At 40.9% G+C, this 18,876-nt stretch overlaps 1 long non-coding RNA gene across 1 annotated transcript in view; it reads left to right on the top strand.

The window, feature by feature from the left end:
• Nucleotides 1-18,233, top strand: part of LOC148686214 (uncharacterized) — a 44,538-nt gene extending 26,305 nt beyond the window's left edge. The window contains exons 2-3 of the long non-coding RNA XR_015948908.1: nt 13,552-13,704; nt 17,738-18,233. This is a non-coding gene — a long non-coding RNA (uncharacterized LOC148686214). The remainder of the gene's footprint in view (nt 1-13,551; nt 13,705-17,737) is intronic.
• The last annotated feature ends 643 nt before the right edge of the window (nt 18,234-18,876 follow it).

The following is an 18,876-nucleotide window of genomic DNA, read 5'->3' as shown; positions in this document are numbered from 1 at the left end:
GAGAGAGAAAGAGAGTGACACAAGTATGCTCCTATTTACTTTTCTTTGCATTCAGATTCACTACTTGGTTTCAACGTATTGGGCACGGCTGGAAGTGAATAAAAAAGGCAAGAGTCTTGGGAGTTGGGAACCAGACAAAACACACAATATAGTTCTTTTGTAGGCCTTGTAGACAAAAGAAATCTTGGCTCGTGGTCAGACGACAACTTATCCCAGAGCTAATTGGAAGCAAAGGGTCCGTCTGATGTTCTAAACATATCTCTATTAAAGGTCTGCTTCCCTAATGGGGCCCAGCTGTCAAACCTTCCAAACCAGGACTCACAGCTCCTATAAGACAACCCTGAGGAACAGGCCAGGTGTTTCTTTCCCACCATGGGCTGCCTTACCACAATTCCCCAAGGTATGCAAAATAAAATGAAAAAACCTACACCTCTACTTCCTTCATTTCAATTCTGATAATATAATATGACATACTCGTTGTTCTGGCATGCAGTCAAAAATTAGTAGCAGAGAAGAGAAAACTCCAAAATAGTTCTTCCATGTGTGCTTTATCCCCCATAAAAAAACCCCCAACTTTATAGCGTTATCTGATTTCATGACGTCTCCCTCACTTCACCTGCTGATGTTTTTTATGATAAAGGCTGGTCAATAAATACTTTCGAAGGCAGAAGCTAAGGGATGAAAGAAGCTGAAACAGTTGACGTTTTCCTGGCTGTAGGCATCCTTTTTCCACATCTCAAATAAATGCTGAAATGAGCTTTCTCCAACTATGTTAGTAATCGACTATACTTGCAATGCAGTCTAAAAATCCTATTAAAATTATAATTTTAATCACTTCTGGTTAAAGCTGTGTGCATACTATGCAGAGTAAGCCACACTGAACCACAGCAAGGCTTACTCCTGGATAAACTTTCATAATGTTGAACTGACAGTTCATTATAAAGTCCGACATCTGGATTGTTTATAATGGATAGAGTAGAAATTCATATACCACAGTCTTTTCGTGGTCATAATTCGTCGTCATCATAATTTGTACCACACCTATTACTAAACTAGACGCCATACAAAAAATTAAAAAGACATGGCTCTGCCCATAGGCTTACAATCTGGAAGGGAAGTGGAAGGGAAATTGGAGGAAATGCAAGAGCAGTTGTGAAGGAAAGATAAGAGGGGTGGATAAGAGAGGTCTTTTGGAGAGAGAAAATAAGACAGTTGTACTGGTGGTGGAAGGTCATTGCAAGCATGCATACCAGAAGGGGGACCACCTGGAACATTCAGTGAACAAAGAGGTTGTAAAAAGCAAGGAAGAGAGATGGCAATGGGTGAGCAAAATGGTAACACTATGTGGAAAGTGTAAGCACATGAGAACATTCGGTCTAAATCAAAACAATCATGAAAAGCTCTCTTAGAGGTAAGGAGCTGGTGCAGCTCTGTATTTTTTTCTCCTATAATAATAATAATAATAATAATAATAATAATAATTTATTATTTTACCCCGCCCATCTGGCTGGGTTTCCCCAGCCACTCTGGGCGGCTTCCAACAGAAAAATGAAATAAAATAATCTATTAAACATTAAAAGCCTCCCTAAACAGGGCTGCCTTCAGATGTCTTCTAAAAATCTGGTAGCTGTTTTTCTCTTTGACATCTGATGGGAGGGCGTTCCACAGGGCGGGCGCCACTACCGAGAAGGCCCTCTGCCTGGTTCCCTGCAACTTGGCTTCTTATTAATGGTAATATCTATCTAGTATAGCACAATGTGTCCTGTGACATCATTATTTGGTGCATTCGCCTACCCTCACTGAAAACTGATTAGTTGGAAACACAAACCGTGAGTAAGCGACTGGAACCCCTGGAATCTCACACTGCTCAGAGATTGGTGTGGCGCACAACATTACTAAGAGGTTTGTTTCCCTTCTTTAAGGCTTGCTAACACTCCTATAAAAGAGATGCCATCTCCAACTTCCCAAAACTCACTTGGGAACTTTTGTAATGAATGGTAGCATTCCTAAATGTGATGCTTGTTTACCATGCGCTTGTTAATGATTTGTAATAACTGCAGACTTGAATCTTAGGCTTACATTAGTTGTTTTATCTACTATTTTGACAAGTTGTTTGTGTTTCCAGTATGCATTTTTTACAATACTGTGGCCAAATTTTGTATTCTACAGTTGTACCTCAGAAATTGAACAACTTGAGTGTCGAACATTTTGGCTCCTGAACACTGCAAACCCGGAAGTGAGTGTTCCGGTTTGTGGACGTTCTTTGGAACCCAAACGTCCGACGTGGGTTCTGTGACTTCCAATTGGCTGCAGGAGCTTCCTGCGGCCAATCGGAAGCCATGTCTTGGTTTCCAAAGGTTTTGGAAGTTGAACAGACTTCCGGAACGGATTCCGTTCAACTTCCAAGGTACGACTGTAGTTCCTGAGATCAAGGAACACCTTTTTTTACTATGGTTTTGTTTATGTAAAATTAAATGCCATTTTGAATCAAGATGGTAGACTGAACCTTTCAAAATTGCACTGATTTTAGCCACTTGTTTCAAAACTACACGGGTGTTTGTTTGTCTGTCTGTCTGTCTGTCTGTCTGTCTGTCTGTCTGTCTGTCTGTTTGTTAGAATTCCTGAGCAATGCCAAGTTCAAGGTTGCTATAAAAACATTTCAGTACAATTGAAGAAATAATAATCTACTAGATCCATAGCATGAAATATTTAAAATGCATGTGGAAATGCAGATATCTAGAACTCCATGAGTAAGTGAGCGAAGTTATCTAATTATAATAGGGAAGAGGGTGCTCTATTTTCTCTAATCAACAGTGAATGATCCAGCTATCTTCATTCTAGAAAAAACAACCCTTAGGGAAAGCTTCTTATTAAAGTGTTACACTGCAGTTCTTGCCACCAACCACATCAAGTGTATGGATGTCAATGAGTTCATGTCTAGTTTGAGGATTGTAAGCCACAGAAATGTAGCAGCAGTAGATAGTTATCAATGATGAATAACCACAGTAGGGTAGATGCACAAAAACCTCTGTGTACATTGGTGTCAATGAGTTAAGAGTCTGGTTTGTGGAACTGTAGTCACAGAAATGTAGCAGCAGTAGGGTTTTTTAAATCACTGATGAATATAGTTGGACAAAATCACAAAATCCTCTGCATACTTGATGTCCATGCACAGAGAAAATAACATATGTGCAGGGGGTTGTTGATGCATGTAGACCCTACACCTTTAGATTCAAATCACATTATTGGTGCATTCAGTTTCATATAGATGTTGGTCACATGGTTCTCATCTACATATGTAGGTCCTGGTGGACACTTGCTATACATGGATATTAGGCACACTGATGTGGTAGGGTCAACAGGCATGATCATGACCCACCCATGCATGCATGCATGCATCAGATGTCTCTATACTGCAGGAATCCAGATGTTGCTGGACTCCATCAGCTTCCATCAGCTCCAGATAGCATGGTCAACAGACAGGGATAGTGCCTCTATTAAAGGTCTGCTTCCCTAATGAGACCCAGCTGTCTGAAAGGCCACAGGGGGAAAGTAGGAGTCCATTGAGACTTGGAAGTGCATAATTCCACTTGCAGTCTGTTAGGACCAAGCCTGGAGGCAGATATAACAATCTCAGAAGAACATCAACACATAATTAAACTGCATGAGCTTCTTCAAGATTTTTACATGTTTTTCTTAACTTATTTCTTACATTTAGTCATCTTGATAGATGTCTATTTTGTTTGTAGCTTTGCCCTTAAGTTCATATATTTCTCTGTGTGTGTGTTTTTCTAAAAAAAATTATATAGGCACTTACCACATTGCGTCTCTTTCTCTTTAATTGAACAATTAGCCAATTGAATGGAACATAGTTATTTTAGAATGTTTCCTGTAATTATACTGATATATATATGAAATTCAAAGAAGGGAATAAGATTTAACAGAAAAGTGTTTAGCTAGTCATTAATTTTTTTTAAAAAAAAAACATTGAGCCTGCCAACACTCAAATTGTCGGATTGAATTAAATCAAACACGGCTGCTCTGCCTCACTGGAGCAAATCTGTCAGCTCTGCTTGTTTTTATACTAAACCACTGATTATTAATGCTCATCTACCACTTTCTCTCTTTTCTCTTTTTTTCTAGTCTTCTCTTCCTTCGTTTATTTTGCTGTAGGGTTGCTCTAAAATGCTGCAACACCCATTAAAACAGCAATTTGTATCTCATTAATGGCAAGACTTAAAAATACAAGAATGAGAGATAAGCAAATAATATCCCACACAAAATCAATATCCTCTTTTATTAAGGGTCCCTTCAGTTTACAGCCCATGAAATGAAATGCTTTCCTTTTGCAAGAGATAAGCAGATTTTATTTGTTTGTGTTTCGACTTTTTAAAAAATCAGCTTCTCTGCACAACTGACATTAGCTGTATGTGTCAAGAGACACGAATTTTACTCTCGTCAAAAAATATAAACCAACTTCACATTTAGATGAGCTTTGCAGTTGGTTCACAAAATCCCTTGTTTTCTCCACACAAGCACCCTCAACTATCCTTGGGTACACATTCTTGTGGACGAAAAAGACATGTGACCTTGGCAGTGGCCCTCTCCCTGTGGAACGCCCTCCCATCAGATGTCAAGGAGATAAAGAACTACACAACCTTTAGAAGACATCTGAAGGCTTCTAAATACACATTCTGTATTAGGAATGTGTGATGTTTGATTATGTTTATATGTGTGTTGGAAGATGCGCAGAGTGGCTGGGGCAACCCAACGAGGTGGGCGGGCCATAACTGAAATTATTATTTATTATTATTATTATTCTCTTCATCAATGTGGCTGACAGCAACTCCTATGATCACAGCAGCTGGAAGAATTGCCATTCAGATCAAGAGAACTGATGCCAGCCATACTCATGATATTTGCTTCATGTAAATCTTTGTCTACACCAGTATGTACCTGAAGAAGGTCCCAACAGCTTGTGAGTGTTGCAACTGAGTAAAATTCAATGAAAATTTGCAGTTTCATTTTGGGGGATTTGTGGGGGAGCATCAAAAGGGTTTTGATAAGACAAGCTAAATTTATCAACCCAGGCAGGTTCCTCACATTTATAATATATATTTCACAGAAAGATCAATCAGCACAAATGGGGCATCCATGTTCACAAGAACTTCCTGCAAGTGTACCCCACCCTCAAAAATGAACCTATGCCACCTCCTATGGCCCCATAGCTGGCCAGGAATGGTTTTCTGCCTTAGTAGACTTTTCAGAACCCTGTGGCTTTGTGTTTTATGAGCCAACTCTAAGAAACATACAGTACAAAACAGAGCATGTGACCTAATGGTGCCTTTATGCTTCAGTGTAGTCAAAGATGTTACTGACATGAATTATTGGCCAGAGCAATGTCTATCTTCACCATTTCTGCAATATAAAACCACAATTTAAGCTCCAATGTTGCTGCTTTTGACTGAACAGCAAAAATGACTTCCTTTCTTAGAAGATTATGATCCACAATGCCATGGGCATCCAAATCCATCTATAGAATCAAAACAAAGATAGCTTATAAATATAAGCCAACATATTTTCCTCACTGCATAACTTAATCCTCATTGTAATTCAGACACATTTCTGCTTTAGTGGAAAATGCTTTGAACTAAGAAGAGTGAATAATTCTGTCCAGAGACTTTAAGATAATTTATCATCCATGAAACATAAATAATAGAAATATGTTAGATAATTGATTGGGGATGAATATAGCATAATGCTGATGCAAATGTGGTTTCCAACAGTTATAATAAATGAAAAACATTGCCTCACTATGGCGCAAATTGATTTTATCTTATTAAAGCATTTATGTACCATTTCTTGGCTCTAAGAAGAATCCTAGAGGTGATTTACAGTACAATGTCAATACCACTGACAGCGCTTACCTGACCTCCTATCACTAGTGGTGTATGAGGAGGGGCAAGACATCTGGTTTGGACACACTGGGGGAACCAATCTGACACAAACCATACTGCCAACCTGCCCATCTCCTTTCTGGTAGGATGCACCAATATTAGTGACATGAGGTCCGGTAAATGCCAGAGCCCCATCTGGCACCCTTATAAGGAAGAGCTCCTGCCTGAGAGACATTGCTGCAGGGAGAAAGTGTGCTAGACCGTCTAAGGGCAATGGTTGCTGTTTTTTACTTGTCCTGCACCGCCTGCCCTGCCTTGCCCTGCCCCCAGGACCTTATTACCCATTACTCTTTATGTTGAGCACCAGAGAGCAAGCAGAGCACTGAGCACCATAGGTTTATGCAAGGACTTGCATAATATCCCGTATTGTTTTGTATTGTTATTGTTTTGTGCAATCTGAACAAAATATAGAATGCTTCATATAGGTGCCCCTGGGTAAGTAATCAGCCAAATCTCATTAGGTGCAAGCAGGGGTGTACTAGGCACTTTTAAGGCTTATGGGGGGGGGACAACTAAAAGGGATTTGCTTCCCTCACTGTGTTCTTAGGGAAATAATTTTGTATGAAAGTAATGTACATAGCAGAGGCAAAAGTTCAGAGAGATGAGTGCAGAGGCTAAGAAACTATTATGAAAGAGGGGCAGGGCAGCTTCAGGCCTGCCTTCTGCCCAGTTGGCACCAAATGTTGCAGAAACTAAGTGGAAAGGTCATTTGACAGTGAGGATTGTGTGGGCATCTGGCAGAGGGAGGATGACTTGAATATCCAGCATTTCCCAAGCAAGCACCACTAGTAGAACTAGGAAAAGGAATAAAACAAACAAGAGCAAGGTTATATGATGTTTCTGCATCCCTCCTCCAAGGCCTTTCAGAGGTCCCTGCTTCAATTCACAGTGCATTGGAAAGATGTCACTTCATTTCAGATGAACTCTGAATCTTTCCCATGTGCCCTGCATCGGCTCAGGATTCAGGATTTGTCCAAATCAAATATCCCTAATTTCTGCTCAGAAGTAACTACCATTTACCATTTACATGTGGTCCTAAATGTTTTCATTTTCCACGATGTTCTAAAACTATGTGCAGACCTTGGATGTAATGAGCCATGCAGAGGACACAATAGCAGTCCAATGCAACAAACTCCTCCCTGGAAAACCCAAAAAACCTTATAAGGTAGTAAACTGTTCCGTTTCTGACATCTGGCTGATACCATTGCAAACAAATGATGGATTTGGATAGGCCTCTGCAAGCTGGCATAGTCAAGCCTCTATTTTTCTCAAGCAGGAAGAAATGTTTTGCATCAGATATACAACGTGTGTTGACATCACCAGCCTACATGCATTTAAACAATACTTAATTTATATACAGGAGTTTCAGGTCCAGGAATTTACAAGCTGCATTTTTGCCACCCGAGTCACTGTTGGTTTTGGCACAACTCTCAAGTTCTGCGGAACCCGTGGCTTCTTGTAACTTGTCCACACAAGTACTAGGTTACCTTTCTTGGAATGGCAATGTTTAGACTTTTCCCAAGTTTCCATACTCTCAAGGTTTTTCTCTTAGCTGTAAGTGCACTGGTGGTATGAAGGCAAACATAAAATTCTGCACACAAAGAAAACTCTTCATTCCTGTTTAATGCAGTAAAGATGAGAGGTTTGGAGGGAGTAAAAAGCAAAAGCACAGAAGGGGTTAAAGGTTAGGGGGGGAGCTTTGGGGGTGAAACACAAAGTGGGCAAAAATTTTCAGAATTTCCTATAGAGAGTTTGGTGCTTTGAGCCTATTTAAATATGCATTGATATTTAGCTTTTACCTAGGAGAGTGAGCTAAGCAGATGTTTTGGCCTTGGAGCTAAGAGGCCTTGCATTATTCTCAGCTGAATGCTACCTTTCAGAAAAATGCTGGACAATGTTCCTAGGGGGTCATAATTTCTTTATTTGTCTAAGACAGGATGGGGAATCTGAAGCCTTCCAGATGTTGTTGTACTCCGGCTCCCATCAGCCCCAGCCAGAATGGGCAATGGTTAAGGATGATGGGTGTTGTAGTCCAATTGGATCTGGAGAGCCACCAGTTTCCAACTTCTGCTCTAACATAAGAAGCTGAGCTGGAAAGGACATGAGCTACCTGGCTATCTAGGGCTAAAGCAAACATTGTATTTTGGCTCCTGGCAGTTCTGAACTTGCTTTTTGTCTCAAGAGAAACATTTCCCCCATTTTATTGTGCACAATGCCAACTTGGACATTTGCAGGTTGCATCATATGAAACTCTATAACCTGACACAATTCACCACAACCCAACAACATACAGTACATGGGCTGACATTTAAAGCAGTACAATATTTTCTATTTTAATTCTTTCTTCAAGTTATAGGAGGAGATGGCCACAGTCCAGGAAAATAGTGTATAATACTTCAGTCTGAAACTCATAATTTTATAGATGCTTGTGCCAATTGATTCCGTGTAATTCTAATGAACTCATTTAGAGGATGTAAATTCATTACAGCAACTGTTAAGAGGGGAGAAGGGGCTTTCAGTGTGCTTAACGCAATCTCCCTGTAGTATTAAATGTTCCTCTTTTAGCCTTTTAAACTCCATTATGTTCTTTCAATACTCCATGACCAGGGTTTTTCAGGCACCATAAATTCAGTTGCTGCGCCTTCAAAAGGATCAGGCTTGCCGTTTTTCCAGCACTTCTGGACCAAACTCCAAGGGACAGCTCTGGCCCAGAGTGCTTTTTTTGCCAGCTAAAGCTGCCACAGAGACTACAGATCTGTGTTCTGTGTTCTGCTCACTATTGCATTGACTACTGTGATATGGTGTAAGCAGGGCTACCCTTGGAAGTAGTCCAGAAACTGCAACTACTCCAGAAGAGAGCAGTCAAGCTTTTATCTGAAGCTAGTCATAGGAACTATATAGAACAGGCATAGGCAAATTCGGCCCTCCAGATGTTTTTTGAATACAACTCCCATCTTCCCTGACCACTGGTCCTGTTAGCTAGGGATGATACAGAGCCTATTAATATTTTTTTGTGAACTTCACTGCCCACCATTTTGTTCCAACTCAAGATGCTGGTTTTGATCTTTAATCATCTAAACATCTTAGTTCCAGGAAATTGTATGGAGAGTTTTCTCCCATAGTCCTGTCTCTATGAGTTAAGATCAGCTGCTGAGATGTTGTTTGAGGTGGCACCACCACCCGAGCTGACTTTCATTGGAAACAGGAGAAATCCACGAGGTTTATGCCACTGCAATTTTCAGGTGGTTAGTTAAGAGTATAGCTGTTCTTAGTTGTGTCCATTGACTTCAGTGGATTCACTCTGCATATGGCTTAGTAGGGTCCATTGTTGGTATCCGTCTTTCTTGGGAGACAATGGAGGAATGCATTTTTTAGGGTGGGGTCAAGCTGTTGGATGGTTGCAGCTCCTGCTGTGACTGTAGAGACCAAGCAGGAGAGCCCCTATCATTGTTTTTCCTATTAACAGCCAATTAGAAGAGTATATACTGTATTAGAAAGTGGTCTACATATTTAAATGTAAATAAATAAACTGCACAAGACTTGCCCTATTGGATCAAACCTTCTCAACTGGAGAAGAGTTTCCTTCTCAAAGGTCTGAGCCTGAACTAGCTTTCGGTGGTTGTGGAAAACTAGTACTGGAAGTCAGGAGTGATTACAGAACTCTATTCTTATTTAATCTTTTTCAAGACTGTCTTTGTTTTTCTTTTATTTTCTTTTAACTGTCGCCTACCCAAAGTTTCAGGAAAGGGGTGAGATTAAAATGTAATAAATCGTCTAATTCCAACACTCTGGCAATATGTCTGAATGATCTTATCTTTACCTTTTCCTCTTGCCAAATGCAAATGCATTTTGGTAAGTGGCTGGAGACTTCTTGTGAAAGTAATTATGTCACACATGCAGTAATTATAGCGATCACCAGCAGCTCAACAGTTTGCCTTTGCTGTCTTCCCAGAGTTAACTTTTTTTGAAAAGAGGCTCATAGGCAAGAACATATAAACTGAGGGACTGGAAACTCTGCAAGGGAGCCAAGATGTAAATCCTAAGGCAAATAAGTCATGCATGGAACTTCTTGGTTTTTAAATCGTTTTACTGTTTCTCTGCTGAACTTTCAATCTAATTAATAACATGCTGCAAGTATTTCCTAATGAAGCTTGGCCATTGTCTCTTTCCGGCATAGGGAACAGAGACACCGTCGGAAGGAACAATGGCCACAAGCCATCACAAGCCACACTGAACTGGACAGGGCTTGTCCTTCAGGACTTCCTGATTGGGTGTATTCAAAGTTATTTCATAATTGTTTTATCATACTGCCCAGCTTCAGCAACTTAGCATTAGTTTTAGCCAAAAGACTTGGTTTCTGTGTCTCACATGTGCTATTGGGGGGGAGGGGAGATTAGCATCACTATGGGGGCAGGGAGAGATCCTTGTATTCTGTAATATTTTAGCGGCAGTGGAATTTTTATTTCAAATAGAGTTTAGTCCAGAAGAGCTGAAGGAGAAAGGCCAGTTTCCTGCATTCATGTACTATACCTGAGCAGTCTGCATGTCCATAGCTACTGGTGTGGTTGGCCACAACCATCCTCCTGGGATGCAATGCTTGAGCACAGTAACCTATGTTCTTCTTCCTCCTTGGTCACCCTCCCTTCCCCATTTCCGTTAATTCACACTTTACTGTCATAAACAGAAGCCTCTTCTCAGAATGAGAACTAGAGTTGATCGGAAGATTCTCAGAAAAGAATATCCTGAGCAATTTTCTCTCTTGGGCTCCCACTGATCAGCTGGGATATTTCAGGAGCAGCGTGGAGAACACTTGGCAAAATGGTACCACCAATTTCACCACCCACAAGTAGAGTAAAGAACCTCAAACACAGCAGTGGATCAGTTCCAAAATTATTTTAATATTGTAGATGGGAGCAATGGCTGTTGCCTCTGCTCCTTCCAATCCTCCTCTCAAAGCTCATTGTTTCCCTCATTCACCAGTATAGACTAACAACGTTGTTTCATTTAGTGTCAACTGAGCAGAATTTTTTTTCCAGAAAAGAAGAGAAATGTATTATTAGCTTCTCTTCCAGCCTCCTCAACTGCTGACGAATTCTGCCTTCATCCCACAAACACATTTGGTGAAATCCATCCTTTTTCAATTTTACAGCCTGCAAATACGGCAAAGGCTTTTTCAATGATCCTTTTTAAAAGTGACAACCTCCATTTATCAGGTGGGCCATTGATGTGATCCTAACCACCACCACATCCCAATTTCAGTTATTCTAAAGCAGAACATTATTACCCTTCAATCCATATTTATGAATGAACAATGAAGTCCCCCCATCTCCATGTGTAAAAATCCCAGGACTTTTTGTTCCAAGAAACACATCCTTTTTAAATACATTCAGTGCCTGCAAATCATAGTGGCAAATTGAATCCTAGTGGCATGTCTGTGCTCAAGCAAGCTGCACAATATTTAGAACTGTTCATTGTTTATATATCACCTGTGTGTATTGATACTGGAACACAGAGGCTTCCGTTGCAAGCCTTTTCTAGCAGGCATTCATGGGATACATTCCAAGGAATGTGTGTTTAATAAGGAAATATTTGTCTGGGGGGCAAAAAAGGAGGTTCTTAAAAAGAAATTGCAGAAGTCTGGGATCTGAATTAGTATCATCATAGGCAGTATGTTTTAATAGGTAGCATTGAGAGTGTGTTGTTAGTTCCATAACCCAATAGGCAGGGCATTTCCCCCCAAAAGGTGTTAACTTAACAACTTCAGAAAAATTTCCTGTCAAGATTACATTTACATTGACTTCCAGTTTCCACATTTCTCAGATGTTCATAAGACTTGGGCATCTGAAAATAATAAATTCTGTATTATTTTTGGACTCAGTGGTGTGAGCAGGTCAAGCTACCCAATGGTTTTCATATGACTAAACTTGGGAAATGCCTTTTAGTAACTATGTGCCCTTTTTAAAAGTTGCACACTAAGTAAAATGACCCAGTGCTTCCCTTGGATTTGAATCAGCTATTGCTTGACTCAGAGTTGCCCATTGATAGCCATGCCAGAGGAAACCAAAATGTCACATCTGACACAGACTGTAGCTTGGTTGGCCCCCCGAGAAGAACATGTAAGACAAAATGTGAATATGTTGTCTGTGCTACTTACAGAACTACAGCCATTGCTGCTTTATCGTTTATTTTGCATTGGGGGGGTCTGTTGGGGAAAGTGCCAGGTTACAAATGTGTAACCATGATGGGGCAGTATACAACCTATTGTGTCACATATATATTTGCATCAGCGTGAATAAAATCTGTATTATTTTTCCATCACCAAAAATATGGGGTGGGGAGAATAAGAAGGATCACTTTGACTAATTTAGGTCCTTTACTTTAAATGGGACTATTCTCAGTATTAGTTGGCTGAATACAACCCCACCTATGCACAAATTCAGTGCTATTGCCTCCACTTTAATTCTGTTATGACTGTAAACTTACATTTCCACAACATTTTTACGTGCATTCCATATACCCTGGTCAATTGTGTAGCACCAGCTTTCTTCAGCTGTATGATACTATTTAATTTTCTCTTGGCACCAGAAAGCCATTATTTAAAAAAAGATTACAAGCACACATACACACAAAACCACCCCAATGCTTTTCATTCACACAAGCTTCTTCCACAGTCAACCACTTCTCACTTTTCTCCAAACCATTTCCTTTTCATACTGTACTTGCCTTTCTCAGCTTCTCTGAGTAGCCACTTTGACATGTATGTTACAATTCTCGCACACACACACGTCCCACATATCTTGGCACCCTACCCATGGATGGGGTGATATTTAATTATTCCTACCAAACATGAACAAAACATTAAAAGCAACTTCAGACACAACTGTGTGAGAGCCTTCAAAATGTCTCTCATAAACCTAGACCGTGAGCAGTTCAATTTCACCTTAACTAGTGCTGGATCTGGGGGTGGGAAGCAGTGAAGGAACATACATCAGGAATTATAACAAAACTAGGGTTGCCATACTTCGAAGAACAAAAAAAAGAGGACACTTAACCCCTCTTCCCCTCCCTTCTCTTACCTTTGCTGTTTTCGGCTTCCTGCACATAAGAGACTGTGAGGCTTAGCAGCCCCGGAAACAGCATAAGACCTAGCGCAACTAGCGCAGCCATATGACATTCCCCTGCCCAACGCAGCTGCTTCGTTCTACCTCTGAAGCGGAGCTATCCAAAATTTCAGAGGAGGGCCATTCAGTTGTTGGAATGCAAGAGCAGAGACCATTGTGTGTGCAACTAAAAGTTTAATTCCATTAATGTGAAAGCCAACTGGCGAAGGGGGAGACGGGTGTTGCTCAGAAACTAGACAGAACGGCATGTTGTTTGCTGAGGCAGCATGCGCCCTGATTGGTAGCACAGTTCCGAGGGAGTTTTCCTCTGTTGTTTGGTTAAATATCTCCTTGCTATATACAAGGCCTGGATTAGAAAATGCAAAATCTCTCTGTTTATTATACACTGTTTTGGCTCAGCTTCCTCAGTAAGTGTTATCAGGCTTTATTTTCTCTCCAAGCAATTTAAATGATTTTGCTAACGTTGTTTCCAGTGCCCAACATGGGAGATTTGAGAGGAGAAAGGGAAGGAGGAGACTGTGTCACTGCCTCTTCTTCAGGATGTGGGAGTCATGTTTATTTTGGAAACAGACTTAGGTCTGAAAAAGAAGGCCAGGCCCATCTTACCATATGCAGGAGACAAATAGGTAAGTTGCACAGGAGAAAAGACTGCAACTCTCATCCCTCCTTCTATCCCATCTCCTGACTTCCTGTACCTGGACCTTCAAATTATTACTGATATCTGGAAATAACTGGCTGAACTATAAAAATATAATGCATTCCATAAATGGCAAATTATTGTGTGTGTCTGGTTGCTTGCTTGCTTTCCACCCCGCCTTTCTATTAAAATAACTAAGTCCTTGCAAACAAAAGAAACAACAGTTAAACAATAATAAAACAGCTGCTAAATGATGTAAATAAAACAATGTAAAGTTGAAAGGCAGCAGAAGTCTGCTGTAAAAAGTTAAAGGCAGCTGCAGCCTTTGATGAAGCTCGAAATGTCTGACTCATTCCCCATTTATTAAGCCTGTTTTATTTTCTCTGTCATCCAAAGCGCTAAGATTTGCATTGCTGAAATTTTAGCTTTGGACCTTTGTGAGTTTTTTGTTTTGTTTTTTACTGTGGCCTTATACTGAATCTTAAATTATCTGATGTTTTGACATAAGCCATTATCGGGTTGAATCAATCTCGCTCCAAAGCATGCATACATGAAACTAGGATCTGAACAACTATCAGGATCCTCGTGTTATGGGCCAGTGTTGTATGAAATTGGCCAGCCTGGCCCATGGAAATATGCCGTTTTTATCATAGTTAAGTCAATAGATAGGACAGCAACGGGGAAAATAATTTTGCATGTTTCACCTCACAGTTTATGACACTGATGTTGCAATCATGTACACCAAGGGTGGCCAACCTGTGGCCCTTCAAATATTGCTGAACCACATCAGTTCTCATCATCCCTGGTCATTGACTATTCTGACTGAGGCGGATAGGAAAGGCCAAGGGTTCCCTACCCATGCTGTTTGCACTTACGTGGGAGGAAGCCTCACCAAACTCAAATTCATTGCACTTCTGAAAACTCATTTTTTTTCTTGGCTTTCAGCAAGGCACTGTACCAAATAAGATCATACTAGCTAAGTAAACACTAATTGTAAATGCCCACATTAATATTTATTTATTTATTTAAAAAATTGCAGCTTTAAGATTGGCTCTTTCTGCCCCTCTACAATCAAGTCCAAAAGAGGAAAACAGGACAGCATTTGGGGCGACAGTGCATAATACCCAGATGACTGTGTCTAGAATACAAATTATTTCATTCAGTCTACATAAAGGCTAGAAAGAAAGAAAGAAAGAAAGAAAGAAAGAAAGAAAGAAAGAAAGAAAGAAAGAAAGAAAGAAATTAGTGCTGGGATATTGAATTAGAGTGTGATAATAAAAGTAACAGATTGAAATACAACCTTATAATTTAAATATTTGCATGCCTGTCATTTCCCAAGTAACTGTTTATATTCTTCACCCACTGTATATATTTATTTCCCTTTTCCCTTTGCACCATTACACATTTGGCAAGTCAGATTGTGCGCATGGCAAAGAAATCATAGCAAGTCGCATCCTACCTTACAGGATCAGAGTTCAATGAGTCTCTGTACTTCGTGGTATTCTGGGCCCCCCACTCCTGTCTGGCATATCTGCACAATAGATGTAAAATACAGTCAGTCAATAAGATTGTGGGTTGCCCACTTCGCACACTGATTGGCATTGGTACGTCTAACATCAGTAAATAAATCTGACTCTGATGTGAGCTAACGTGATTCTGATTTCTGATGTTCAAAGTACAAGTACACAGCACTCAGATGATCTCGTTTGTGGTGCAGTAGCTAGTAGCAGCCGGCAGAGCAGTGCAGCGGGGTGCATTGCCCACTGGCTTCCCAACACTGCCAGTTACTGATAAAGGGAGGGCCAAGACAGTGGGGCAATTGCTGCAGTGTGCCTACAGTGTCTGGAGCATACTATTGGCTCTGTTGCTGTTTCTATGTCATGCTGAGGTCCCTGCTGCCTTGCCCTTCCCCCTCTCAGTGACCAGCAGTGACACACTGTGTTGGGAAGACAGGTGAGCAACACTACCTCACCTGTATCACCCTTCGGCCACTACTGAGAGTCTACACAGTAAATCAGATACTGCACAGCAAATAGATTAACCGTGCAACAATTAAAAGCAATGGGGGGAATTCATCGTAGAGCTATGGCAATCGTTCCATCAGCACAAGGTTTTCAGCTTGCCTAAGGGAATGATTCCCCCTCTCCTCCCAACTTGTCTCTGTTCTAGGGGGTTCTGCAGAGCCACCACTACCCCAAATCAAGTTTGGAGCACATGGGAACACACAGGGGAGGTGGAGAGGGGGAAATGTCCTCTTTCACAACTCGAAGTCCTTGTGTGGGCTTCTGCTAGCAAGACTAGATAGTTGGATCCTGCCCCACGTGCTGGGCAGGAAATGTGAAGAGTTCTGAAAACCAACAGGGGAAAAAAGAAGATTCTTTCTCATGGAAATAAAAAACAAAATTGACAAGATATATGTAATTTCAGTTCAGTCCGTTTCTCCTCAGAAAAACGTTAGTAAGGAATGGTATGAATCACCATGTCACAGAGCAGAACTTTCCAGTTATTGGCTTAGGACAGGGGTAGGGAACCTAAGGCCCGTGGGCCAGGTGTGGCCCAATAGCCTTCTCAATCCAGTCGACAGATGGTCTGGGAATCAGCGTGTTTTCACATGAGAAGAATGTGTTCTTTTATTTAAAATGCATCTCTGGGTTATTTGTGGGGCATAGGAATTCGTTCATTCCCCCCCCCCAAAAAAAATAGTCCGGCCCACCACATGGTCTGAGGAACGGTGGACCGGCCCACAGCTGAAAAAGGTTGCTGACCCCTGGCTTAGGAAGTGTAGATAAAAATAACGGTAACCCTAGGGCACACATGGGACTCAATATGACAGCCATCTCCCTTACTTAATTTTATGGCGTACTTTTTTAACTTTATAAATAAGCCACACACTGCTCACAGCGGCACAAAATTTCCTCCTCAGCACCCCACTGGCTACACTTCCTGGAATGCCTTGTGTAACGAACCCATGGACGTTGTCACCAATTAATATGACAGTCCCGGCGTTGTCACCAAAAACTTTTGAGGATCCCACCTAATATGTGAGGATCCCACCAAAGCAATGTGCCTCCCTTTGAATAACACTAGCAGAGTGTTGAAGGAAATTGGTTATTCCCCGAACAACCCACTTAACCTTCTTACGCCCCAAATAAACTGCCTGTTTAAGTTTGGGGTCTGCTAGTAATCGAATTGCAGTAACGCGGCTCAGTATCCTTTCCAACTCCCGACAAGTGTATCAGGAACCACCTTGTGCTCACTGTAAGGATTCCCTTTTTAACCTAGGGTTCACCTCCACAGCCTGTTGCTACTTTGTGGCACCTCCTCCTGGCACTTGTCTTCCCTGGGCTTGACCTGGAGGTTTTAAACTATTTTCCTGCTCCTCAGGTTTAGTCTAACCACCTCCCTGCAGTCACAACCCCTTTGAGTTAGGATACGTAGCTGTAATAACTAGGCACATCCACTTTTAATAAAACATTTAAGAAAGCTTTATTTAAACTAGATGACTTTTAAATGCGTAATGGTTTCATGTGTACAGGCTCTTAGATCATATTCTTAGTTTCATTTAACAATGGCTAGATAATATAATTCTAGAAAACTCCTCAGAACACTTTAAGATCTCCTACTCCTACCCACACGCTCCCTCGCTCCCTCTCAACTCCCACAACCCTCTCCTAATCAACCGAACTAACTGCCTCCCATCCCTTTTAAACTCATGGCAGTCCCGCCCCCTCAGGAATGGAATGCGTCATTTATCTAGGAGGTTGGGGTTTAACTCTTTACACCCTGGAGTTCTATTGTCAACCAGACCAATCCGTCACACCTTGGTAGTGATGCCACATCTCAAGGTCTTCTGGGAAGTGGGGGGGGGCAGGAGGGGGCAGCATGAGGCTCTCTTCACTCCAGCCACACTTCCTGTCAAGACCCAGTAAAGTAAGTGACAGCTCCCTTCTGGAAATGTTAGAGTAATCTCTCTCTCTCTCTCTCTCTCTCTCTCTCTCTCTCTCTCTCTCTCTCTCTCGTAGCAATCAAGGATGGAGAAGAAATTCAGTTCAGTTTGCAATCAAAAGATGAGTCTACCTAATTCCCACTTCCTGTGAACCAAAACACAGACATCCTTCAAAATTTGCACTTGCCCAAATTTTTGCAATGCAGTTCTCCAACCAAGGTGGAATCTACACACATTAAAAACATTGTGAAAATGCTTTTTTTAAAAAAATGTGTTGAAAAATGCATTGAATTTGCTATAGCTCACAGTCATCATTTAGCGTCACAATTGTATATTGTACATTACACATTCAAAACGTTTTATTTGCAGCTGTATAGCTGAGTCCCAAGTAATGCGTTCTAAAATACATCTACTAAGTAATGTATGCATAAAGATGCATACATTAGTGCAAATAGCATTCGAAAGTGCATTATATGAGGGGATATTGCTTGCAAAAATGTATATATTAGGGAAAATCCACACTAAGATGAGAACTAAATTAGAAATGAGAACTAAAATTAAGCATGGAAAAATGAGGAACTGAGAGGATCCAAAATTGCCCACCTTTTATTTCCAGTGCAGAACAACAAATGGACAAAATTAACGTATGAGACCCATCAAGTAAGATAACAGCATTCTTGATAAAACTTTATATTGTTGAATTTAACTGATATCATTTTTCTTTTAAGGAGTGTGCCTAATGTGTCTGGCACAAATGCTTGCTGTAAAATCATTCCTGAAATTACCACTTAATGAAAGCTTCGGAAGAAGAGGTTGTTGCTTATGCGCCAATACAAACATTAGCAGTTATTTACCTATTAGCAAGCATTTTAATACCTTTGCATGTGGAGGCACAATGAAACAGATGGTATGCATCATGATGGGTTATATTAGGTTATATGTCCTCAGTTGAGTAAGAGAACTTGTATGTGATTGCAAAAAGAGAGAGAGAGAGAGAAAGCTCTGCTAATCCCATTTGCATCAAATGTCTGGTATTTGTCATCTGTGACATATAAGAGAATTGGGTCCAGATGGAAGTTGAAACACTTGCTCCTCTTGTTCAGAAAATGCCACAGAAGAAAGAGAGATTGGTGCATGAAGGATGCCTCACACAACCTGAAGTTGAGAAACAGCTACCTAAGTAGTCTTCATTCTTTGTCTGAAGGGGAGAAAAAC

The sequence above is a fragment of the Zootoca vivipara genome, chromosome 3, assembly GCF_965207765.1.
Source record: "Zootoca vivipara chromosome 3, rZooViv2.hap1.1, whole genome shotgun sequence".
NCBI classification, from domain to species: domain Eukaryota; kingdom Metazoa; phylum Chordata; class Lepidosauria; order Squamata; family Lacertidae; genus Zootoca; species Zootoca vivipara.
Note: the sequence above shows the minus strand (reverse complement) of the source record. Positions and strands in the feature narration are given on the sequence as shown.